Below are 27,512 nucleotides of genomic sequence, written 5' to 3' on the forward strand. Positions count from 1 at the left end.
TTTAACCTATACACTGAGCACATCATGAGAACTTTTGGCTGGACGAGTTACAAACTGGAATCAAGATAGGTGGGAGAAACAACAACCTCAGATATGCAGATGATACCACTCTAATAGCAGGAAGCAAAGAGGAACTAAACAGCCTCTTGATGAAGGTGAAGGAGGAGAGTGAAAGAGCCACCTTAAAATTAAATATTAAAAAAACTAAGATTATTGGCATCTGGCCCCATTACTTCATGGTATATAGAAGGGGAAAAGGTGGAAGTAGTGACGGATTTCATCTTTTGGGGCTCCACAGTCACTGCAGATGGTGACTGCAGCCATGAAATCAGAAGACAATTGCTTCTTGGAAGGAAAGCTATGACAAACCTAGACAGTGTGTTGAAAAGCAGAAACATTACTCTGCCGACAAAGGTCTGTATAGTCAAGGCTATGGTCTTCCCAGTTGTCATGTACTGTAGTGAGAGCTGGACCGTAAAGTTGGCAGAGCACCAAAGAATTGATGCCTTCAGACTGTGGTGTTGGAGAAGACTCCTGAAAGTCCCTTGGACAGCATGGAGATCAAACCAGTGAATTATAAGGGAAATCAATCCTGAATATTCTCTGGAAGGACTGATGCTGAAGCTGAATCTCCAGTATTTTGGTCACCTGATTCGAATAGCCAGCTCATTGGAAAAGTCAGGGCAGATGCTGGGAAAGATTCAGGGCAGAAGCAGAAAAGGGTGTCAAGAGGATGAGATGGCTGGGTGGCATCACTGATGCAAGGGAAATGAACTTGGAAAAACTTTGGGAGATGGTGAGGGTTAGGGAGGCCTGGCATGCTTCAGTTCATGGGGTTGCAAAGAGGAGGACATGACTGGGTGACTGAATGACAACAAAGGAACCCCTGTCATTCACTGGCTTTCATAAACATCCCTTACCAGGAGGCATCGGACTGAAATTTATCTTTCTTTGGATATTTGCTTGGGTATTTTCAGAGGCATCAGAATTACAAGGCTTAAAGGACTATAGGGATCAAGAAAAGTCAAGGTCTCCTCCGCTAGAAACTGAGCCACTAGAAGAAAATGGCTTTCTTGCTCTATTTTGTTCTCAGCTTAGAAGATCAATGAGGTAGACAGGCTATCCTCCCAAGTGAAAAGTGTTTGTAAAGAAAAGCCTGTAAGATGGTTGACCTTGTGAAAAATTATGAGGTAGATAAAAAGTGCCTAACAGTACTGGTTCTTAAACTTAGTTGGGCCCCAGGCCAGGCTCACTGATCCACAGCATCTTTGGATGGAGCCCCAGCATTTATTTATCTTTTTAAAGCATCCCCAAGATTCTAAGGTAGATGTATAAACATTTGAGAAATACTGGTACAAGGCTCATTCTCTCCCTTTCCTTAGCTTTCTCCCCTAATACCTTATCACCCCAAAACAGGTCTCCAGTGCTGTCTCTGATTTTCCAGACTACCCAGACCATCATCACAGACATGAAAGACCCCCCTATCACTTTCCCTAGCACCTCATAAACCCACCCAGTATTCTCAGCCCTACTTACATAAGTATAAACCAATGAAATTATACTAAATTGCAGTTGAGTCCCAAACAAGCTTAATGCACTAAATCTTCCAGGAGTAACTGTATTTTGAAAGAGGATAAAAAGTTTAGGGGTAACAATGGAGGGGGGGTTGCAGATACTATCAGCAAAATCATCCTTCTTTAAGACCTATTAAGACTGGACACTATGGGAGAAGGCAAGGGTGGGATGATCTAAGAGAACAGCATCGAAACATGTATATTATCAAGTGTGAAACAGATCGCCAGTCCAGGTTGGATGCATGAGACAAGTGCTCAGGGCTGGGGCACTGGGATGACCCAGAGGGATGGGATGGGGAGGGTGGTAAGAGGGGTTTCAGGATGGGGAACGCATGTAAATCCATGGCTGATTCCTGTCAATGTATGGCAAAAACCACTACAATATTGTAAAGTAATTAGCCTCCAACTAATAAAAATGAATGAAAAAAAAAAAGACCTATTAAGAGTTCTAGTGCAAAAATGACAGCAAAGGAAGACCCTGAACTTATGTCCTTCTATTGACACAAGGAATCAACACCTACATATAGAGCAATTCCTCCTGAAGAACTGAGGGCTGAATAAAAATCTTTTGTGTAGCTTAATTTGTGCAAATCAAAGGGGTGGCTTTGGCAGGGCTAAAGTGCTGAGAATGAGTTTCAGCTGTGCTTTAAAGGTGGACAATGAATCCAAAATATGGTGCTTTCTGATGCTTCCAACCCTGGAGAGAGTTCCAGCCCTTTTTCATTTACAGGGACCACATAGAGATGGGCAGGAGAAACAGAGAGACACAGTATTGAAGGGCCCCACCCCACTCCTGATGCAGCAACATGCAATAGGGTGGGATATGACTGAAGGAACCCAGTCACTTAGTCATCTGAGTTCGCATAGGAAAAACAGTCGTTCAAGGTCACCTAGATTATACATGAAAGAAACCCACTCACTAACCCTAGAGCATCTGATAAATGGGTGGGGAAGGGCTGGACCCTGTGGCCTGTACCCACTGAAGCGCCAACAAGCCTGCCTAAGTTGCCTGACACACACAGTCTACACAGAGGATGCTTCCACACAAGGCCACACCTGCAAGAATGCAAGAGGTAGCTGTTTCATCTAATTGATAAAAAACAAAGTCAAACAAACTGAGGAGATGAATGAAAGCAAAGATAAAATCCCAGAAAAACACCCTAATGAAACAGATAAATACTGTAACTGATTAGAAGTTTAAAGTGAGTCATAAAAATGCTCACTGGACTCAGAGAAACACAGTTAGAATGTCAACAAAGAAAAAACCACTACAATATTGTAAAGTAATTAGCCTCCAACTAATAAATGGGGAAAAAAAAAAGAACTAGAGAATATAAGGAAGAATCAATCAGAGCTGAAGAATGTACTGTGCTGAGTGGCGTCCGACTCTTTTTGACCCCATGGACTGCAGCTGGCCAAGCGCCTCTGTCCATGGGGCTTCTCCAAGCAAGAATACTGGAATGAGTTGCCATACCCTCCTCCAGGGGATCTTCCCAACCCAGGGATCAAACCCAGGTCTCCTGCCTTGCAGGCAGATTCTTTACCATCTGAGTCACCAGGGAAGCCCAGAAATACTCCAGAGAGAATTGATAGCAGGTATGATGATACAGAAAAATGGGTCAGGAATCTGGAAGACAGAAGAGTGAAAATCACCCAATTGTAACAGCAAAAACAAAAATAATTTATGAGGAGAGTTCAAAGAATCTCTGGACATCATCAAGCATACTAGGAAGCACATTACAAGGGTCGCAGAGGAGAAGAAAGGGGGAGAAAACTTATTTGAAGAAATGATGACTGAAAACTTCTTTAACCTGAGGAAGGAAACAGATATCCAGGTCCAAGAAACAGAGACAGTCCAAAATAAGATGAACCCAAAGAGCTCCAAACTAAGACAAACCGTAATTAAACTGAAAAAACTTCAAGACAGAGAATTTTAGAGACATCAAGAGAAAAACAACTAGTCATATAAAAGAAAATTCCCATTACACTATCAGGTATTTCTCACCAGAAACTTTGCAGACCAGAAGGGAGTGACAGGATATATTTAAAGTCATGAAAGGAAAAACATCTACTACCTAGGATATTCAACCCAGCAAGGTTATCATTCAAAATTGAAGGAAAGGTAGTGTCCCAGACAATGAAAAACAAAAAGTGTTCATTACTACTAAACTGGCCTTACAAGAAGTGTTAAAGGGTCTTCTTTAAGTGGGAAAGGAAAGACCATAATTAAAAATAGAGAAATATATGAAAGAAAAAATTCTCACTGATAAAAAACAAATATTTAGTAAAGGCAAGGAATCAGCCACTTAAAAAGATATTGAGAGGGTTAGAAGACAAAAGAAGTAAAATCAACTATAATTACAATAAGTAGTTAAGGGATACACAAAATAGGAACACATAGTTGAACATCAAAAACAAATGTGGCAGAGAGTATGTAGAGCTTTCGGAATACATTCAAACATAAGAAACTATCAGCTTAAAATAAACTGATATATATGAACCTCACAGTAACCACAAACTGCAAATCTACAATAGATACACACAAAAAATAAAGTTAAAGGAACTCAAACATAACGCAAAAGAAAATCACCAAACCATAAAAGAAGAGATCAAGAGAAAAAGAATGAAACAGAGAAGAGCTACAAAAACAATGAGAAAATAGTTAACAGTAATAAGTACATACCTATCAATAATCACCCTAAACAAACATAAATGGACTATATGCTCTAGCCAAAAGACATGGGGTGGCTGAATGTATCAAAAACAATACCTATTTGTATGCTGCCTATCAGAGCCTCACTTTAGATCTAAATACACACACAGACTGAAACTGAAAGGATGGAGATAGGTATCCCAAGCAAAGGGAAATATAAATAAAGCTGTCATAAAAATACTCATATTGCACATAAAATAGACTTTAAAAGAACACTAAAAAAAAAGACAAAGAATGGCATTACAAAATGGCTGATGTGTCAATCTGAGGATGATATATTTATGCACCCAACACAGAAGCACCTAAATATATAAAGCAAATATTAAACAAACAGAGATAGAAATGAATAGTAACAGTACTATTAGAGGACTTTAAAACCCCACTTACATCAATGAATGGACCATCCAGAAAGAAAATTAATAAGAAAACACTGGTCTTAAATGACATATTAGATCAAACTGACTTAATTCACACACACACACACACACACACAATATTCCATTCAAAAGCTGCAGAATATACATATATTTCAATCCACAGTCTCCTGAAGAGATCATATGACAGGACCATATGAAGAGATACAGATAAAGCATTTGACAAAATTAACATCTATGTTTGATAAAAACTCTCAATAAAGTAGATACAGAGGGAACATACCTCAACATAATAAAGAATATACATAACAAACCCACAGCTAACAACATACTCAGTGGTGAAAAGCTGAGAGAATTTCCTCTAAGGTCAGGAATAAGACAAAAATGCCCACCAAAGCCACTTTTACTCAACATAATACTGAAAGTCCTGCCCAGAACAATTAAGAAAAGGAAAGAGTAGACAACCAAATTGGAAAGGAAAAACTGATGGTAAAGCAGTCCTTCTCTGCAGATGACAGTATACTATATCCAAAAAACTCTAAATACACCATGGAAAAGTATTAAAAACAATAAACTCAAAAAAAGTTGTAGGACACAAAATTAGTATACAGAAATCCATTGCATTTATAAACCCTAATAGTGAACCATCAGAAATTCTCACTTACAATCACATCAAAAAGAATAAAATATCATAAATAAATTTAACCAAAGAGGTGAAATATTCTGAAACATATAGGACATTTATAAAGGAAATGGAAGATATACTGCACTCATGGATTGGAAGAATATTAAAGAATTAACATTCTTTAACATTATTATAATGCCCATATTACCCAATGCAATCCACATATGTAATGCAATCCCTATCATCCAAATTGCTCATGGCATTCCTCACAAAACTAAAATAACTTCAAAATTTGGTAGAGACCAAAATACATCTTGAATAGCCAAAGCAACCTTGAGAAACAGGAACACAGTTGGAGGCATCATGGACCCTGATTTCAAACTACTATAAAGCTATAGTAATCAAAACAGTACGGTGCTGGCTCCCAAAAAGACACATAGATCAATGAAACAGAATAGAGAATGCTTACATAAACCTATATCTATATGGTCAATTAATTTATGACAAAGGAAGCAAGCGAATACAATGGGGACAAAGTTTCTTCAATAATTGTGTTGGGAAAACTGGGCAGCTACATACAAAAGAATAAAACTAAACCACTTTCTTGTATCATATACAAAAATAAACTCAAAGTGCATTAAAGACTTAAATGTAAAATCTGAAACCATAAAACTCCTAGAAGGATGCATAGGCAAAGTACTTACATATATCTGTCTCCTCAGGCAAGGGAAAAACAAATAAATAGGGCCTAGTTAAAACTTTTGCACTGTGAAGAAAATCATCAACAAAATGAAAATTCAAGCTACTGAATGTAGGGCCACTCAAGATGGACAGGTCATAGTGGAGAGTTCTGATAACACATGGTCCACTGGAGAAGGGAATGGAAAACTGCTTCAGCATTCTTGCCTTGAGAATTCCATGAACAATATGAAAAGGCAAAAAGATATGACACTGAAAGATGAACTCCCAGGTGGGTAGGTGCCCAATATGCTACTGGAGAAGAGTGTAAAAATGTTTACGTAAGGAATGAAGAGGCTGAGCAAAAGTGGAAACAATGCCCAGTTGTGGATGTGTCTAGTGGTGAAAGTAAAGTCCAATGCTGTAAAAACTAATGCCTGGGAACCTGGAATGTTAGGTCCATGAATCAAGAAAATTCAAAGTGGTCAAACAGGAGATGGCAAGAGTGAACATTGACATTTTAGGATCAGTGAACTAAAATGGACTGGAATGGGTGAATTTAATTCAAATGATCATTACATCTACTACTGTGGGCAAGAATCCCTTAGAAGAAATGGAGTAGCCATCATAGTCAGCAAAAGAGTCCAAAATGCAGTATTTGGATGAAATCTCAAAAGGACAGAATGATCTCTATTCAGTTTACAAGGTAAACCATTCAGTATCAGAGTAATCCAAGTCTATGCCCCAACCACTAATGCCAAAGAAGCTGAAGCTGAATTGTTCTGAGACCTACAAGAACTTCTAGAACTAACATCAAAAAAAGATGTCCTTTACATCACAGGGAACTGGAATGCAAAAGTAGGCGGTCAAGAGATACCTGGAGTAACAGGCAAGTTTGGTGGAGTACAAAATGAAGCAGGCCAAAGACTAGCTAAGTTTTGCCAAGAGAATGCACTGGACATAGCAAACACGCTCTTCCAACAACACAAAAGATGACTACACATGGATATCACCAGGTGGTCAATATCAAAATCAGACTGATTATATTCTTTGCAGCCAAAGATGGAGAAGTTCTATACAGTCAGCAAAAACAAGACCAGAAGCTGACTGTGGCTCAGATCACAAACTCCTTATTGCAAAGTGAAAGTGAAAGTGAAGTCGCTCAGTCATGTATGAGTCTTCGCAACCCCGTGGACTGCAGCCTACCAGGCTCCTCCGTCCACGGGATTTTCCAGGCAAGAGTACTGGAGTGGGTTGCCATTCCCTGCTCTACCTTATTGCAAAATTCAGACTTAACTTGAAGAAAGTAGGGAAAACATCTAGGGCATTCAGGTATGACCTAAGACAAATCCCTTATGATTTTACAGTGGAAGTGACAAATAGATTCAAGGGATTAGATCTGATAGAGTGCCTGAAGAACTATGGATGGAGGTTCGTGACATTGTACACCACAATTTTCACTGCAGCACTATTTACAGTAGCCAATATATGGGAGCAACCTAAATGTCTATCAACCGATGAAAGGATAAAGAAGATGTGGTATATTTATATAATATTAGTTAGAAAAGAGAATGAAATCTTGCCATTTTAACAACATGGATGGACCTAGAAGGTTTTATGCCAAGAGAGATGTTAGAAAAAGACAAATACCATATGATACCACTTATGCATTAAACCTAAAAAACAGATAAAACAGAATTAGACCCTCAGATACAGACAAAAAGCTGGTTGTTTTCAGAGGGGAGGGAGGTGGTAGGATAATACACACCCTTTCTGCAGGAATGACTCTCACCTTCCAAATGGACAAGGCAGACCCCAATCAATCATATTTGTGATGACGTGATAGTCTCTCAGTCATGTCTGACTCTTTGCAACTGTAGCCCAGCAGGCTCCTCTGTCTCTGGAATTCTCCAGGCAAGAATACTGGACTGGTGAGCCATTTGCTTCTCTAGGCAGGTTGCCTAATAATGCTTTGGCCCAGTGACTGTGGCATATTCATCTAGGATGGTGCCATTACTGGGGTGGCATCCTAAAGCACTGGCTTCTCTTTCTTGCTTTGCTTGCTTGCTGCCCCTGACTACACTGCAAAGCCCTGCTCAGGGCCTCACTGGTTTGTGTGTCTCAAGCCTCCTCAGAAAAAGGAGGCTCCACAGAAAAAGGTTATGCAAATAACCTTGATTTGAGTACTATATAAAAAGCTGGAATACCCAGTAATTGATTTAAATGAAAAGCAAATGGAGTGTTCCTTGGGATCATGAGAACAGGTGTATCTATATTACCAGCCACATTAAATCCCCACTTGCCTTTTGAACATAATTGAAAAAGCAGCTGCATAATCTATGGAAAGTGATAAGCAAAGCAGAGAACTGGTGTTAAGGGGTCTTCAATATTCACTGCTTCCAGGGATACTTCTCTTCCAAATCAGGAGAAGAAAGTCTAGTACTGCTGCCTTTTGATTTGCCCTTTCAGCTAAGCTTTCTTGGCCCTTATTGTTAGTTGAGATATTGCTCTCCTAAGAACTAGAGCGTGTCCAAGGCTCAGATCACCATGACAATAGGAAATTTAACTCATGCTAATGATGTGAGCTAGACACAAGCCCGAGACTCAAGAAGCCAAAGGTTCCATGTCCTTCCACTATCCTCTGGAGTCATCTCCTTTATGCGCTGCAGTTTCACTTGATATTTCCTAAAGAGAGATGGCCCATAGAATTCAGAAAGTCTTCAGCCAAGCTTCAAGGTAAGACTGAGCTGGAAAAGGTTGGGTCAAATCTGGTGTTTGCTTCTGTCACCTATACTATGCTCAGAGTTCCTTCAAAATACCTATCAATCTGTATTTGCACTTATGTCATTTTGACCTATTGTGATTTTTTTTTTTCCCTAGAAAGAGCCAACTGGAGGCTTCTAAGCTCCTAAGATTTTCTATGGCTAATGACCTTTATGTCTTAGTTCCCTGAAACTTGCTGAGCATCAGAAATGTTTTGTGATTCTTAGGCCCAATCCCATGCTACTATATTAGAATATCTGGGACAGGGTCAGATATCAGGATAATTTTCAGTGCCCTAGGTAGTTACATGGTAACGTGATACTACATTCCCACTAGACCATCCATTCCTCCGCTGTTCCAGACTAAGCACTGGATCTCCTGACTTCTAACTCTTGACTTGCCACTATACTTCCTATATGACCTTGCCTAAGTCACTTAATTCTCACGGGCTTCAAGTTTCTTATCCACAGGGAAGAAAAAGTGGAATGGGAAACTAGGTTTTATCACTGATTATCAACATGTTCACTTTTGGGACTTTTGAAAATTTTGGATATGATGGTTCAGGTTTGTCTTTGCATTCTCCTCCAGCCCCTACCATCACACAAGCATTCTGAAACATGGCACATTTTTTAGCTAGGATGTATCTAAGGGTTTTTTTTTATTAATTGTTTTACTTTTCTTTTGGCTGTGCTGTGTCTTTGTTGCCGTGTGGGTTTTCACTAGTTGTGGTGCATGGGCTTCTCATTGCAGTGGCTTCTCTTTGCTGAGCACGGGCTCTAGGACATGTGGGCTTAGTAGTTGCAGTTCCCAGGCTCTAGAGCACAGATCAATGGTTGTGGCACACGAGCTTAGTTGCTCCACAGTATGTGGGGTCTTCCGAGATCAGGGATCGAACCCAGGTCTCCTGCACTGGCAGGTTTTCTTTACCAATGAGCCACCAGGGAAGCCTGTAGGATGTACTCTTTTATCATAACATATGGGAGCCACTTTTATAAGAGGTTAATCTGGTGAAGGGAGGGTTAGCAAAATATCTAATATGAAAGGCCTAGGAAAGGGGTTTTTTGCTTATCACAAGGGGAATGGCATATGGGACCACCAGTGTTAAGACTGCACATATATTGGAGGGGACAGAAGTAGGGATTTTCAGAGCAGAGTGAGAAAATCCATTCCAGACTCTTCACTGCTGTTGCACGTGTTGGAATGTCCCATTCAAATTCAAAGAGCCACAGTCTTCTAGATACTGTGTAGATGTGGTAAGATCTGAGATTTTAAGGTCTTTTGATGTTGGGAGGTACAATCCATCTATAAATGCTAGGGTACATAGGTGATCATTTTTGGAGATTCTGATACAATAGGTCTGGAGTGATGCCCAGCCATCCATACATTTTTAAATGCCTACAGGTCATATTCATACACAGTCAATGCTCAGATTTACTTTAAAATTTTTATCTTTTGACTTGTCCAAATTCTTATCACTCTCCCTTGTACCACGCAAGTATCTCCTGCCTTTGTGGGAAGAAACACCCCTTCCCCAAGTCAGACCCTTCCCTGCTTCAGAATATTTGGTTTAGCAAGCAGAATACAGGCTGGATTCAGCCCCCAATTTCACCCTTGCCTAGGTGCCTCGTGTAGAGCACAACTGTGAGCAAAGAAGAAAGAGATTGTTGACTGTGGAGATGGCAGATTTGTGCTGCATTTGCATATACCCCTTTCCCCGTATTTTAGCTGTTTAAACTTGGGCAATTTGCTTAATCTCTTCAAACTTCAGTTTGATTATGTCAAAGACGGATAGAGACACCTACTAAAATAACCAGATCCAATGGCAATAATAAACCTACCAAATCAATTCTGAGACCTCAGAGTTGAACCTATGAGCAGTATTTGATCCTTTTGATCATTTCTGTCTTCTTGAATCACTTCTTCTCCTTAGCTTCTGGGCTACCGCTCCCCCTTCCTTTCTTGCCTCTGTGACCATTCTTTCCCAGCCTGTTTTGCTGGTCTTTTTTCTTTCCCGACTTGTAATCATTGGAGTACCTAGGACTTAGTCTTCAGACCTCAATTTTCATCTGTTTATTTTGATTTTGGGGGCTTCCCAGGTGGCGCCAGTGGTAAAGAACCTGCCTGCCAATGCAGGAGAACTAAGAGACGCTGGTTCGATCCCTGGGTTCGGGTGATCCCCTGAAGGAGGAAATGGCAACCCACTCCAGTATTCTTGCCTAGAAAACCCCCTGGACAGAGAAGCTTTGCAGGCTATAGTCCATGGGGTCAGAGAGTCAGATATGACTAAAGTGACTTAGCACAGCATTCTGATTTTTCAGGTAATCTCATCCACTCCTACAACTTTAAATATTATTGTTATGCTGATGACCTTCAAAAGGTTATATCTCCAGCCACAACTTTTCCCGTTAATTCTAAGCCTTTTTTAAAAATGTATTTAATTGAAAGATAACTGATTTACAATATTGTGTTTGTTTCTACCATATATCAACACAAATCAGCCATAGGTATACATATGTCCCCTCCCTCTTGAGCATCCCTCCCACCTTCCACCCTACACCACCCCTCTAGGCTGTCACAGAGCACCAGATTTGAGCTCCTTGTGTCATATAGCAAATTTCCACTGACTATCTAATTTTACACATGGTAATGTATGTCTTAATGCTACTCTCTTAATGTGTCCTTCCCTCTCCTTCCCCTCTGTGTCCACAAGTCTGTTCTCTGTGTCTGTGTCTCTGTTGCTGCCCTGCAGATAGGTTCATCAGTACCATCCTTCTAGATTCCATATGTATGTGTTAATATATAATATTTGTCTTTCTGATTTACTTCACTCTGTATAATAGGCTCTAGGTTCATCCACCTCATTAGAACTGAGTCAAATGCATTCCTTTTTATGGCTGAGGAATATTCCATTGTGTATATGTACCATAACCTCTTTATCCACTCATCTGTTGATGAATATCTAGGTTGCTTCCACTTTCTAGCTATTGTAAATAGTGCTGAAATAAACACTGGGGTACATGTATTTTTTTTCAATTTTGGTTTCCTCATAGTATATGCCCAGTAGTAGAACTGTTGGGTCACATGGTGATTTTGACTCCTGGAGAAGGGAATGGCAACCAAGTTCAGTACTCTTGCCTGGAGAATTCCATGGACAGAGAAGCCTGGCGGGCTACAGTCCATGGGGACGAAAAAAGTTGGATACGACTTAGTGACTAACACACACATATGGTAGTTTTATTCCTAGTTTTTAGAGTCAAATTGCCTACTCAGCAACTCCATTTGGATATATAATAGATATCCTAAATTTAATACAACAGACTCATTTTGTTCCCCAAATTTATTCTTTCCACAACCTCCCAACTTCAGTATATAGTCTTTTCATTTGTCCAGTTTCTCAGGCTTAAAGCCTCTTTATGTCATGCCACACTTACAATTCATCAGCAAATCTATTGGCTCTACCTTAAACTATATTTAGTACCTGGTATCCACTGCTATCATTCTAGTCTCATTTTTCATTAATAGTCTCCTCAGCTATTGCAGTGAAAGAGTAAGTGGTTCCTTTCAACCACTTTGCTCCATCAAAGTCTATATTCTCCACAGCATCCAAAGAACTTACCTCTTTGGTCAAAATCTTCCCATGCCATCCTCTCTCACTGAAAATAAAATCACACAGTTTTCCGATGGCCTTTCCATGAGGGTATGTGACATCTCTCTCTGACCTCTTAAATCATTCAGCTGCTTGATCACTCCTCTCCAGACATACTGGCCTCCACATTGGCTCTCAAACACATGACATGTGTTCCTGTCTGGGGTCTTTGCACTGCTAGCCCTCTTTTGGGACATTCTCTTTTGAGATATTTATAGTCCATCATCTTACTTGATTTACATCTTTGCTCAAAAGTCATCTCATTACAAAGTGCTCCCTTGGTCCTTAATCTAAAACATTACCTAACTCCCATACTCCATTTTCTTATCCAGTTTTATTTTTCTTCATAGTTCACTATTTGACATATTTATACATGTTTTGATAATTTGCTGCCTCCCCTCTTGAAATTGTAAATGTAGCTGCATTGCCAGCATCTACAATAGTACCTGCCACAGGATAGGGCTCAACAAATATTTGTTAAGTGAATAAATACATGAAAAGATGCTAGTGCTATAATAATTGAGATAATATATATGAAGGGTTTGGTACATGCCTGACACTTATTAGATACTCAGTAACTGTTCATTTCCTCTCCACTTCCAGCTTTTGTCTTTTCCCCCAAAAATATTTATTGAGTGCCTCCTCTAAACCACTCACTGTCAGGTGATGGTGATAGAAAGTGTCTCTACTACAAGGAACGCATGCTCTAGTTGCTACATACTGGTGGTAGAGACAAAGTTATAAAGAAATTGCCACCAATCTCTCAATTCTTTCCACCTGACATATGTGCAGTGCCATGTGTAAAATAGATAGCTAGTGGGAATCTACTGTAGAGTATAGAGAACTCAACTTGGTGCTCTGTGGTGACCTAAATGGATGGGATGTGGGGGGGGTGGTTAGAAGGGATGTCCAAGAGGGAGGGGATATATGTATACATATAACTGATTTACTTTATCATACAGCAGAAACTCAACACTGTAAAGTAGCTATATCCCAATTTTAAAAAAAGAAAAACAAACAAACAAACCAGCAGACAATGTGATAAACACTGCAAAAGAGACAGTATACTATGAGAACACAGGTAATGGGGACAGTTAAAAAGGCAAGTTTCAGAGAGAAGTGACATTTAAGCCAAGTCTTGAAGGATAAATAGGGCTTTAGTGCAGTAAGGGAGAAGGATATTCCATTCACAGGCATCCCTGGGAAAGGAACTCAAAGACATAAAAATACCCCCCTCCAAGAGCACATGGTTTCTTAGCTCCTTAGTTTAAGAGAAAGAATAGCAAAATGAAATGAAGAGAAAGTGTAGCTATTAAAGCATAATTGTTGACATTACCAGCTATCTCCTCACTTGATATGAAACATCATATTTTTCAGAGTTCTTACATCTCCTAGGGCTTTCAGGTTTAGTGGTAAAGAATCTGCCTGCCAATGCAGTGACTCAGGAAACATGAGTTCGATCCCTGGATTGGGAAGATCCCCTGGAAGAGGAAATGGCAACCCATTCCAGTATTCTTGCCCAGGAAATCTCATGGACAGAGGAGCCTGGCAGGCCACAGTCCGTGAAGTCGCAAAGAATCGGACACAACTGAGCACACACGCACACACACTTCCTTATATATCTTTGGCTCTAACAATATATTGTCAGGTAGTGATCTACTTGATAAGATAGAGCCAAAGAAACTAAGGCTCCAAGGCCACACAGAACACTAACAGAGGATTTAGGGTTAGAATTCAAGATGCCTGTTGGGCTGACAGTATCTGGCAATGTGAGGTGAAAGGCAAGATTGTCTTCAACTACTTAAAAACATTCCTACAACCGCTTTCTATAGGTAAGCATTTCATGCACCTTTTTTCCTTTTTTAAGTTGGCCACCTCTAGCTGCCATTTACTGAGAATATGTCCAACTAAATTCACCTCATATGTTATTTCACCGCTTTTCACAATGACCCTGTGGTAGGTGGTGGTGTTATGGCTATTATTTTATAAAAATGAGGAAACGATTGCGTTAGTAGATTTTAAGTCAATTGCTTTAGATTTTAAGCACTTTAGTTAATCCAAAGATATTCAATACAAAAGCGGCTGCGCCAGGTTTTAGGAGCTGGTTTGACCCCAGTGCCGTGCTCTTCCAGCCCTGTTACGTTTCTGAAACGATGTCTAACCTAAAGCACAAGTCCATCTTCCAGTTGTTCTTCCTCTGGGTTATCCATATGGCAGAGTATGGCCTTCTGGGCCTTGTATGTGTTATTCAGAATTGTTTACTCACTGGAAATTACATCTTCCACTGTAATTTTATATTTATACATTTCTCTAGCCAAGTTATACCACATGTACTCATATACAATCTTTCAGATTTAGCTGTCATATAAGTGTGGTCATATGAATCATCCTCATGTCTCCAATTATAACACAGCTAAATAGGAAAAAATGACCACCAATGGTAAAGTTAGCCTAGTCAAATTGGTTCGTTTTTGTAAAACCATAAACAAAATCAGGAAGAAAAATTTTGAGGGCATTTTGCTGACAGCTTTTGTATAACCCAGTAACAACAGGAGATATGAACATTTCCTTAACCTACACCTATCCGTTCTTAGATGAGGAAAATATTAAAATCCTATTTGCTATATATTTGCCTCAAAAGAGACCCTTCTCTTCTAATGAAGACCAATTAAGTCTCTATTCTTCAAGACTTCTATTTTTGTTCTTTATTTTGAGATGTGATGACTGGTTTTTCTACTGTCTCTGAAGCACTATTCAGCAATCATTTGTTGATGGTATCTACAAAAACCAGAGATCAAATTGCCAACATCCGCTGGATCATTGACAAATCAAGAGTGTTCCAGAAAAACACCTATTTCTGCTTTATTGACTACGCCAAAGCCTTCGACTCTGTGGATCACAATAAACTGTGGAAAATTCTGAAAGAGATGGGAATACCAGACCCCCTGACCTGCCTCTTGAGAAACCTGTATGCAGGTCAGGAAGCAACAGTTAGAACTGGACATGGAACAAGAGACTGACTGGTTCCAAATAGGAAAAGGAGTATGTCAAGGCTGTATATTGTCACCCTACTTATTTAACTTATATGCTGAGTACATCATGAGTAATGCTGGTATGGAAGAAGCTCAAGCTGGAATCAAGATTTCTGGGAGAAATATCAATAACCTCATATATGCAGATGACACTCTCTTATGGCAGAGAGTGAAGAGGAACTAAAAAGCCTCTTGATGAAATTGAAAGAGGAGAGTGAAAAAGTTGGCTTACAGCTCAACATTCAGAAAACTAACGATCATGGCATCTGGTCCCGTCACTTCATGAAAAATAGATGGGGACACAGTAGAAACAGTGTCATACTTTATTTTGGGGGGCTCCAAAATCACTGCAGATGGTGATTGCAGCCATGAAATTAGAAGACGCTTACTTCTTGGAAGGAAAGTTATGACCAACCTAGATAGCATATTAAAAAGCAGAGACATTACTTTGCCAACAAAGGTCCATCTGGTCAAGGCTATGGTTTTTCCAGTCGTCATGTATGGATGTGAGAGTTGGACTGTGAAGAAAGCTGAGCACCGAAAAATTGATGCTTTTGAACTGTGGTGTTGGAGAAGACTCTTGAGAGTCCCTTGGACTGCAAGGAGATCCAACCAGTCCATCCTAAAGGAGATCAATCCTGGGTGTTCATTGGAAGGACAGATGCTGAAGCTGAAACTCCAATATTTTGGCCACCTCATGCAAAGAATTGACTCATTGGAAAAGACCCTGATGCTGGGAGGGATTGGGGGCAGGAGGAGAAGGGGACGACAGAGGATGAGATGGCTGGATGGCATCACCGACTTGATGGGCATGAGTTTGAGTAAACTGTGGGAGTTGGTGATGGACAGGGAGGCCTGGCATGCTGCAATTCATGGGGTCGCAAAGAGTTGGACACAACTGAGCAACTGAACTGAATGAACAGAAAGCAATCAGATGCAGTCTTTCTGTGAAGGAAGTACACCAAACTTCATCTGTTAAGTCCTTGCCCTGAGAGATAAGAAAGTAAACACACTTCAGTTTATTCTAATGTTCCTCTTCTCTAGCTTCTGATTTTTGTCAGCTGTATTATTTTTACAATTTAAAGCTCTATAACAGTTCTATTTTTTCCTGTAACCATATTTTCATAACTGTTTAGTCTTAATTCTAAATTTAAATCTATTTATTATGTATAATACCACAGCTGGGTTTTAAACCACAGTTTCTTTATGCCCAAGTTTTAAATTTTGATTCATATCTAAGTTGGCCTGGTTTCATTTTCAAGTTTTTTCCTTTTTTATGAACAAATTATGGGTGCTGTAGTCTGTGGGTTTTTTGTATGCTTGAGAATGTCTCTTGGTTTTATATTTGAAAAGCAACTTATCTAGGCATACAATTCATACTTCTGTAAGATTTTGTCAAAACAGTTCCATTTTTCTGGTATCAAGATTTGCTCTGGGGCTTTCCTAGTGGCTCAGTGGTATAGAATCTGCCTGCCAATGTGGGAGACACAGGTTTGATCTCTAATCTGGGAAGATCCCACACACTGCAGAGCAACTAAGTCCTTGTGCCACAGCTTTTTCTTTTTTTTTAATTTCACTTATTTAATTGGTGGAAAGTGCTCTAGAGCCCAGGTGCCACAATGACCGAAGCTCGTGCCCTAGATTCCGTGCTCCGCAACAAGAGAAGTCATGGCAATGAGAAGCCTGAGCAACTCAACTAGAGAGTAGCCCCTGCTTGCCACAACTAGAGAAGAGCCCTCGGAGCAACAAAGACCCAGCACAGCCGTGCCAAAAAAAAAGAAATAAAACTATATTTAAAAACAGTTGCTCCGGGCAAGTTTGAGGAAAACTCCATTTCCCCCTTTAATGGTAAACTTCCGCTTGGATGCCTATATTGTTTCTTTACCCTTAAAGTTCAGTAACTTCGTCAAGATGCGTCACAGCAGGTTGATCTTTTTTTTCTACCTGCAAATTCACATTTTTATTTTGGGAAAGTTCTTTTCTGCAGTTTTCTGAATCTTTTTTGTGACTGCATGAGTACGTGTGTGTGTGTTCTTTAGGAAGATGGGATATTTTGTATATTCTACCTGTCTACTGTCTTCTCTGTAAGTTATAGAAATCTCCCCCCCCCATTTTTCCTGTATACCCTTCTATAGACTGTTTTATATTCTAAGCTTCATTTTAAATTGTACTTACTTTACTTTTATTATTTTATTATGATTTTCCTCTAATGTAATATTTTACTTCTCTCTTCCAACTTGCTCTATTAATCTGCTTATCATCCTTCACTGTTTTATCATCTCTTTTTGTTATCTGAGACTTCTTAAACTTTAAATTTCTTTAAAATTATAGTGATTTGAATTATTTATCTTTTTCTTTAGTTAATTCTCTATTTTCCTTGTATTTGTCTTCTCTATCTCCCCTCCCTAATTTGTGTTTTATGTTGATTCTTTTCTGACACATACATAGCTGTTTGGGGTCAGGTATTCTTAAAGAACATAATGGGGAGAGATGGGAAATGAAAATAGAAAGCCCCCAGCTTCAATTCAGTTTGTTCTACTGGAACTGCTCTCCAGAGCTCACTTTCCTATTGCTCTTAAGGCCCATCTCACCTCAGCTTTAGACGTTTGCCCTATGGGAAGACCTCCCCTCCCTCCTATACTCTCCTGCACCTTTTTAACAGTACCACTTAGAGGGAGTGCGTGTGCATGCTCAGTCACTTCAGTCATGTCTGACTCTTCGTGACCCTATGGACTGTAGTCTAGCAGCCTCCTCTACCCATGGCATTCTCCAGGCAAGAATACTGGAGTGGATTGCCATACCTTCCTCCAGGGGATCTTCCCCACCCAGGGATCGAACCCCTGTCCACTGTCTTCTGCATCACAGGTAGATTCTTAACTGCTGAACCACTGTGGAAGCCCACTTAGGAGAGACTACAGGAAAGACTGGAAGGTCATTATGACTTTGCCTTCAGCTCTGTCTCCCTGCTAGCTTGTTATACCAAGTAACAAGAGAGATTGCCTGCTTCTCTTGCAGCTGGCAGCCTATGGATTTGATTACTCTCACTGAAGGAATATGGGCAGATCCTTTAAACATTTAATGCTCATTTGTAGGAAAATATGTGTCTTGCTAGAAGCCTGAGGGCAAAGATACTAGATGTTGATGACTTCCCTCACGAAGTTTAAGTGGGAATTGCCACTATTTTTCCATGAAACAAAGACCAACAAACTGAGTCTGTTTGGATTTTCGGACTTGGATATTTGGCAGTATTTTTTAAAAATGCATGAAGCATGTCACATCAAGGAAAACAACTGACGATATTTGTTGACAATAAAATTCAAGCTTTCAATCTTAGAACTTTTAAAATCTTATACTTACCACTATGAACTTGACAGCTTTTCAATACACAAATACTTTTCTAATGATATTGGTGGTGATTCTAATAAACATGATTTTTGATATTGCATCATAAAATTGTGTCAACGCTTCAAGGTTTGCATGACTCCATAAACCAGTATTTTCCAAATAACCAATCATGCATGCTACAAAATCATGCATGGGGAAAAATTCCATTCAAAGTGCAAGGGAAATCAATGAATTTTAAAGTAACAGAGTAGCAACTGACTCATTGATACAGTTTTAGAGTCTACATTGCAATTAGCCTTTAAGAAACTATTTAATACCACTTACCGAGTTTTGGTGTAATATCAAAGAAGAATATCTAGAATTATCTGGAAATGCTTTAAAAATAATTTCCTTTTATGACTGCACTCTGTTTGAGGCTAGATTTTTTTCTTCAAATACTTTAACCAAAGCAGTATATAGCAAGAGATGGAACATAGATTGAGAATCCAACTGTCTTCTATTAAGCCAAACATCAAAGATTTGCAAAACTGAGTGCCACACTTATTAAATTTTCTTGTTTTGGAAAATAAGCCATCTTTACTAAAATACATTATTTATGTTCGCATGAAATGAGATCATTATTGTTATTCAAGAATAAAGGAATAAATAATTACTTGAAAATTTTCTTTAATTCCTAATACAGTAAATAAAGATATAATTCACATAAGCAAAGGATTTTTGGAATCCTTAATAATTCTTAAGAATGTAAAGACAGCCTTAGACCAGCAAGTTTGAGTATCTGTATTAGGTGTACAATGTAGTGCAGAAGTAAGTTGTGCAGGAATGTAAAAGCAGGGAAAACATTATGGATTAGAATTGGCTTTGTTCCGGAGTGGGATGCAGACAATAGATGGTGAAGATTCAGATGTGAGAAGCAACAGCGTGAGAAAAAGTGTGGTGGGGCTAACAGGGTGGGTTGGGAAGACTATGAGAATGTCTCAAGCTTCAAATCTCTCCGTATTCCACCTCATCTCTCTGACCTTTCATCTTGTCAGCACATTCCCTCTCTCTTCTCTTTCATTTTGGCTTTTACTCTCGCTCTTGCTCTCTCATCACAGCTGAAAATGATTCTCTGCTTTTAAGGACTCATATTGGGTCCACCTGGGTAATTCACATTCATCTGCCCATCTCAAGATATTTTACTTTAATCACATCTACAAAGGCTTTTTTGCCAAGTAAGGTAATATTACTGAAAGGTTCTGGGGATTAGAATATGGACAGATTGTGTTTTTTTGGACATATTTTAGGGGCCATTATTCTGCCTACCAGTCTTACTTGGTATAACAAAATACCATAGATTGGGTGAATTATAAGCAACAGAAATTAGTTTCTTACAGTTCTGAAGGCTGGGAAGTCCAAGATGATGGTGCCAGCAAGGTTCAGTTCTGGTGAGGGCCCACATTCTATTTCAGAGCTCGTGCCCTCTTGGCCATGTTCTCATGTTCTTGTGCAGTGTAAGGGGGGAAAGGGAGCGTCCTCGGGCCTCTTTTATAAGGGCGCTAATCCCACCCATGAGGACACTTCCTTCGAGACTTAATTACCTCTTAAAGGCCCCATCTCCTAATACCATCACCTTGCGGGTTAGGATTCAATATATGAATTGAGCGGGGTGGCACAACATCCAGATAATAGCACTACCAAATCAATGAATATTTTTGAGCAAGGAAGTGGCATAATGACAGTGGTACTGAAGGAATAAAGTTCCCCAATAATTATCCAGTATGGAACTGACCTGGTGCCAAGTTTAGGGCAGAGCTCTGCCTCTTTGGAAAACAACTTCCATGTGTTTTTGATGCAATACAGATGATGAGTCCAGGAGACCATCTGCTGACATCCTGGAAGGCAGATCACTTTCCCATTGCCTTGTGCTACCCACATTCATCGTTCAGGTCACCAAGGGGACAATCACCCTTAGTTTCAAAAAGCAGCTTCTCCTCATTTTTTATCTCCAAAATATTCCATGAAAAGAAAGGACACAGAATTGCCATACAGATCTTATAGCAGAAGATCTAGAATAGAAACCAACACATTAGCAGAGTAGAAAAATTTCCCCTCTCAGGACCTGGGATCTTAGATGACCTTTCACATGAAGCATTTAAATACCGTGGTGGGCTTCTTATTGTTGTTCAGTAGCTAAGTTGCACCTCACTTTTGCAACCCCATGGACTGCAGCAGGCCAGGCTTCCCTGTGGGCTTACTAAAACTTAAAATAAGAGGCAGTATTTGAGTGGGTCCTGGGTTGCCACCAGTATTCTGAAGAAGAAACAATAAGCTTAAATGCTTTTGAGTAATAAGTTTATCAGGAAGGCTAAGTTATGAAAAAATGCTTGAATTAGACAAAAGAAACCCACAAGATGGATGTAGTTCAAATATTTTCCAACATAAGCTTCCTTTGGAAAGTAATTTAAATGTTTGTCTGCCTTCCCATCACATTTATGTGTGATATGTTGAGTAATTAACCAAGGAGTACAGAAAGGGAATCCCTGTGGTATAAATTCCAGGAACAACTTCAGACTCATCCAAAGGTCACTTATAAATTGGAACAAGCCCAAATTCATAAGCTAGCCTCAAACAGAATCAAGTATCCTATAAAAATAAGAAAATCAGAAGAACCATTATTTCCACCCTCTCAAAATATTTACGAGAAAACAAGACTCTCTTTCTCCAGTCAGGCCAATAAACTTATCCAGGGCATTCTTAACTACTGATGCTAAATATTACAGCATTTTGGAACTTGCAAAGTTTTATTATCTGTTCAATTCTCTTGGGTGTATGCTGTTGACTATTTTTGCCTATGCATGTTTTCTCAGGGAAAAGATGTCATAAAGTCAGGACTGTTCTTAAGCAGAACAGGCAACATTTGCTCTAACACTTTCTCGTTTCTCTTTTGCAAAATTTTCTTCTGAGGAAGCTAACACAACCTTTCTTCCTGGAGCCTATCCCAGGCAGCCATGACGCTATTACCTATAGTTCTGCACTCTCCTAGTCCTATTCCTTTGACAGTTCACAGTGGGTCTTGTGTAAATGTCACTGCTTAAGTGAAGGCAGGGAAAAATGGGACTCTGTTTCAGGAAATTTTTTGTTTTGCTTTATTACAGCTGAAGATAAAAAAAATCATTCTGGTGTACTTTTTTTTGAACTTCTGTTAACTTTTTTATTTCCCTTAGCATTTCTCTTTTTTGCACTTTTGGGTGAGAGGAGTAGAAGTTCCCTTCTGATAGTATAGGATGAGGTAAGTTTGGGATGTATGCTGGGAAGAATCAGAAAAGTACTGAAGAAAAATGATCCCCTTAAAAGGCATATAAACATAGTGCTCTGTAAGCAGTGAATCCTCAATAAATACTTTCAAAGAAATCTATTAATAATAAATGAACATGTTTTTGCTATTATTTTATTACATGGTATTTGAACTGAATTTTATCCCCCACCCCTTTCAAATTCACATGTGAAGTCCTATCCAAGTACCTTGGATGTGATCTTATTTGGAGACAGGTTCTTTACAGAGGTAATAAAGTTAAAATGAGGTCCTTAGGATGGGTCCTAATCCAATATGACTAATATCCTTATAAAAAAGGGAAATCCTGGAAACAGACATGCATGCAAGGAGAACACCATGCGAACATCAAGGCAGAGATCACAGTGATGCTTCTACAAGTTGAGGAACGCCAAAGATTGTCAGAAAAACCCTAGAAGCTAGGGGAGAGGCCTAGAACAGAGTCTTCCTAACAACTCTCAGCAGGAACCAACCCTCTATAACTGTGAGACAATAAAATTGTTTTTTTTTTTTAAAGGACATAAGACAAAACACAAGAAACATTTCCAAATATATGAAGAACTTGATTATTAATAGGAATATTGTGGCATTTTCCTGAATGAACTAAGCTCTGAATTTATATAAAGTGATTCACTAAGTAGTTTTAATCACCCCATCCTTCTTTGCGTTTATCTTTTGTTTGAAAAACAATTACTCCAACCTCTCTGCAAATATACTGCATAGAGATGTGAGGAATCATTTGACTTTCTGGAAATTGCTTTCAGCTACTATACATTTTCAGAAAAAGATTATGTTTAAGGCAAAATTATGTAAGCATTTGTGTAATGGAATAAACAAGAAAGAAGTGTATTTCATTCAGTTCAGGAATTAATACTTTAACTCAAGTCATGACTAAAAGGTACCATAGTTATTGGAAATCAAGAAAACAATTTAGAGTTTTTTTAAGAAGTTCTATGTGAATTTTCTTCTTTTGTTATTATGTTTGGTTTTGCAAATGCACACATTCACAAAACCTCTGGGAAGCTGGACAAAACAGATGTATAATCCTCTGAAATGGGACAGGACTCAAGTTGAAATATTGTTGGCTGAACATTTAAGAACAAAATGAAGAAAAGACTCACCTTTCTCCTCCACTTGAAGTTGCCAAGTAAAGCCTTCCAAATATTCTAGAGAAAGAAGATGCCTCTGGCTCATTTTACTTGCCTTTGAGTCTTGCTCAAAAATTTTTTTTTCAAATGATAAAAAGAAAGACAAAGGAAACAGTAAAAGTAAAGGATCTAATTTTGTGTGGAAGAAAACTACAACTGTGGACACTGAGCTGTGACCATATAAAAAGAAACACTTTGGGGAAAAAAACCAAACCCTAACTTATTCAGTGCTTTAATTTGAAGATGAAGATATTAAAGAATGAGGTGCTCCTTCAGAATCATAGCCTTTCTCTATGTCTAGAAGACTCTTGAAAGATTTAAAAAATCTTGCTCCAGAACCATTTATAATGCTGGAGAAACTGCCTTCTTCTGCATAATTCAAATCTATTTGTCAATGGAAATTTGACATCGCCTTCAAAAAGTGCTACAGTCCATGGGGTCGCAAAGAGTTAGACATGAACAAAGTGACTTAGCATACAGCACCTTTCGTTTTTAATATGAGCCAGCTGAGGCTCAGAGATGGAAGTACACACCAAAGCATCCTGAGGTCTCTTCTGTGGGTCACGCAGAACTGACTTCACCCATATGCCTCACTTCTGGTCTGCCCATCCTCTTGCTGCAGTGATTGAAGAACTCTAAATATCTCGTCAGGTCTCACTAGAACCCTTTCCTGGTTGACTGAGTCCACCAGAGAAGAGTCAGGGTGTCCTTATGGCCATCCCGTTTGATCCACACCCCTGCTCTATAGATTCTGAAACTGCAGGGGATTCTGGGTGCAGACCTTTGAGCAAGCTGCTGTGGGAAGTAACTGAAAATGCCAGGTGAGGAAGCAGGGCCTGGCATTCCCAAGAGCAATGCTAAGTGGTATGTGTGGCTTCTGCATTTTTCACCTTTCCTTCACTTTATTTTTTTTTTTTATTAGTTGGAGGCTAATTACTTTACATTAATTGTAGTGGTTTTTGTCATACACTGACATGAATCAGCCATGGATATACATGTATTCCCCATCCCAATCCCCCCTCCCACCTCCCTCTCCACCCGATCCCTTTTGAAAATGTTTTATTTTGGGTAAGACTAAAGGCAAACAATGTACATCAGAGACATCTTTCCCTTGAGAATTTGGAAGATTTCACGTGGCATCTTTAGATGGGAGAGGAAGATAAACCTTTGCCTCATTGCCAATGTCTAGCTAACTGTTCTTCAGCTTGAATCCTGGCCCATTTCAGAGGCTCCTGGTTATACATACATTTTGTCTGACTGCCCAGAGGTTTGATGAATGGATGTATTTTCAGGATCAAAATGACTTATTTAGAGCAGTGTTCAAATTTTAATATGCATAGATATCACCAGGAGGGTCTGTTGAAACACGGATTGCTGAGCCCCATGCCTAGATTATAACTCAGGAAGTTTGAGTGGAACAAGTTCTATCAAGCTTCCAGGTGATGCTGTTGCTCGTCTTAGCATTCACAGTTGCCCCTTTGAGACCCAGCCTTAGCGGTATTCCTGTTCACCTTACCTGCTTTCACATCTCTGATAAGCCCCTTTCTGGACTGAGAAGCAACAACCATGTGAGGGGGAGACAGTGACAGTAACGGTGTCATCTTCTCAGAGGAACCACCTTGCTGCTCTTACTCCTAGCTCTAGCTAGTGACTATTTTAGAGTTCCTTTTAGGCTCTTTATTTATCTTACCCCTCACATGTAAATGACCATAAAATCCTACAGATTCTGTATCCTAAAAATCTACAAAAATCCTCACCTACCTCTCCAGCCCCTTTCTCACCTCCTTGACTCAGGTGAACATGATCTTTCACCCAGAACTCAGCAGCAACTCCCTAGTTGGTTTTCTTTTTCACTCCACTATCAGAGCAGGTTTCCCCAAACAGACATCTGATCCTAAAACCAGGCTGCTCAGAATTGCTCCACTGTGTCCTCTTAGTTTTCAGGAAAAGGAAAGATGGGCAGCGATAGCTTGGGGGCATTTATTTTGCCTTCCCATTATAATCTTCCTTCCTTCTATCACACCAGGACTCAGAGCATTTGAGATCAAACTTGGCAGAAGGCAAAAGAGCTTCGACTTTGTAAACCTCCTTCCACTTAAAACAGCTATCTTTCATTTTAGTTTAATGAAAATTTATATCTACCTACTATGTGCAATGCCTGACACTTTTTGTCAATTCTCACAAAAGTCAGATTAGTTGCTGGGAGGAAAGAATGAGTTAAGGAGCTGCCTAAGATTATACCCGGGCTTCCTTGGGGGCTCGGCAGTGAAGCATCCACTTGCCAATGCAGGAAATACAGGTTCAGTTCCTAGGTTGGAGAAGGGAATGATTACCCACCACAGTATTCTTGCCTGGAAAATCCCACAGAGGAGCCTGGTGGGCCACAGTCCATGGGGTCGCAAAAGAGTTGGACTTGACTGAGTGACTAAACAACAGCAGAGAGTTCTGAGCAAGGAGTGGTATGGTCTGACATTATGTTTTGAAAGGAGCACTCAGAGAACAGACAGTAGGAGGGAAGAGTAGGCAGAGCACAGTTAGGGAGCTACCATGGTAACTGGGACAGGAGAAGAAAATGGTTTACACCAGGGTACCTGGTAAGAATTGACTGGATGCTGATATTTGCTGGTGATTTGGCTACAGGTGTGAGAGAGAGGAATCAAGGATGACTCCAAGTCCCAGTGTCATTTTTGTGCACAGTCACTCCCCTACCCCACTCCACCCCAACTATGCTTTACCACCCTCTCCTTCTAATCCTGAGGACTCACATTTCTTGACCCAGGTACTTCAGTGTACCTAACTCTCCCATCCCAGGCCTGCCTTTTTTGATAGTTCCTCATCAGTTCAGTTCAGTTGCTCCATCATGTCCGACTCTTTGTGACCCCATGAATCACAGCACACCCAGGCCTCCCTGTCCATCACCAACTCCTGGAGTTTACTCAAACTCATGTCCATCAAGTCGGTGATGACATCCAGCCATCTCATCCTCTGTCGTCCCCTTCTCCTCCTGCCCCCAATCCCTCCCAGCATCAGGGTCTTTTCCAATGAGTCAACTCTTCCCACCAGGTGGCCAAAGTATTGGAGTTTCAGCTTCAGCATCAGTCCTTCCAATGAACACCCAGGACTGATCTCCTTTAGGATGGACTGGTTGGATCTCCTTGAAGACCAAGGGATGCTCAAGAGTCTTCTCCAACACCACAGTTCAAAAGCATCAATTTTTTGGCGCTCAGCTTTCTTCACAGTCCAACTCTCACATCCATACATGACCACTGGTAAAATCATAGCCTTGACTAGGCAGACCTTTGTTGGCAAAGTAATGTCTCTGCTTTTTAATATGCTATCTAGGTTGGTCATAACTTTCCTTCCAAGGAGTAAGCATCTTTAATTTCATGGCTGCAATGGTTCCTCATACTCTACTTCTAAACATCTTTTATATTATGAACTTATCCTTACTGTGTCCCAGCCTATGAATTCCTTGCATAGTGGCTGGTTAATTCATCTGCAAAAGTAAGTAAAGGCCAATGTGCTGGTTTGAAAATGTCATATACCCCTCCCACCAAGACACTATACATTTCTATTTTTAGTGCATTGTCCCTGCCTTATCTCATAATCATGAGCAATACAGGAATTACAGGCATTTGAGAGGCAACAGTGAGAGATTTGAGGCATGGGGGCCTTTTCTAGAAGGAGCTACTTCATTTATATTATCCTCACAGTAATCTGTGGAGAAGGCAATGGCAACGCACTCCAGTACTCTTGCCTGGAAAATCCCATGGACAGAGAGGCCTGGTAGGCTGCAGTTCGTGGGGTCTCTAAGAGTCGAACATGAGTGAGCGACTTCACTTTCATTTTTCACTTTCCTGCATTGGAGAAGGAAATGGCAAACCACTCCAGTGTTCTTGCCTGGAGAATCCCAGGGATGGTGGAGCCTGGTGGGCTGCCGTCTGTTGGGTCACACAGAGTCAGACACAACTGAAGCGACTTAGCAGCAGCAGCAGCACAATAATCTGATCAGTACTTTTATTCCCATATTACAGAGAAGAACTGAGATTTCAAAGGCCTGGGCCTAAGACATGGCTGGTAAAATAAAAGAACTGGGATGCAACCCAAACTCTCTGACTCCAGGGTCCAAGCTCCTCCCTCCATCCCAAGCCCTGCTGTAGTAGAAGGGTGTGAAATTATTATATAATAATTTCTGGGTTATCAGGACTCCAGGAAAGGACCTGCTCTCAAGCTATGGCACATTTCTGTTATTTCTGAACTTCAGTCAGACTGGCAAGAACTCAAAATTCTACCCGGTAAAT

This window comes from Odocoileus virginianus, chromosome 6 (genome assembly GCF_023699985.2).
Source record: "Odocoileus virginianus isolate 20LAN1187 ecotype Illinois chromosome 6, Ovbor_1.2, whole genome shotgun sequence".
In the NCBI taxonomy this organism is placed as follows: Eukaryota; Metazoa; Chordata; class Mammalia; order Artiodactyla; family Cervidae; genus Odocoileus; species Odocoileus virginianus.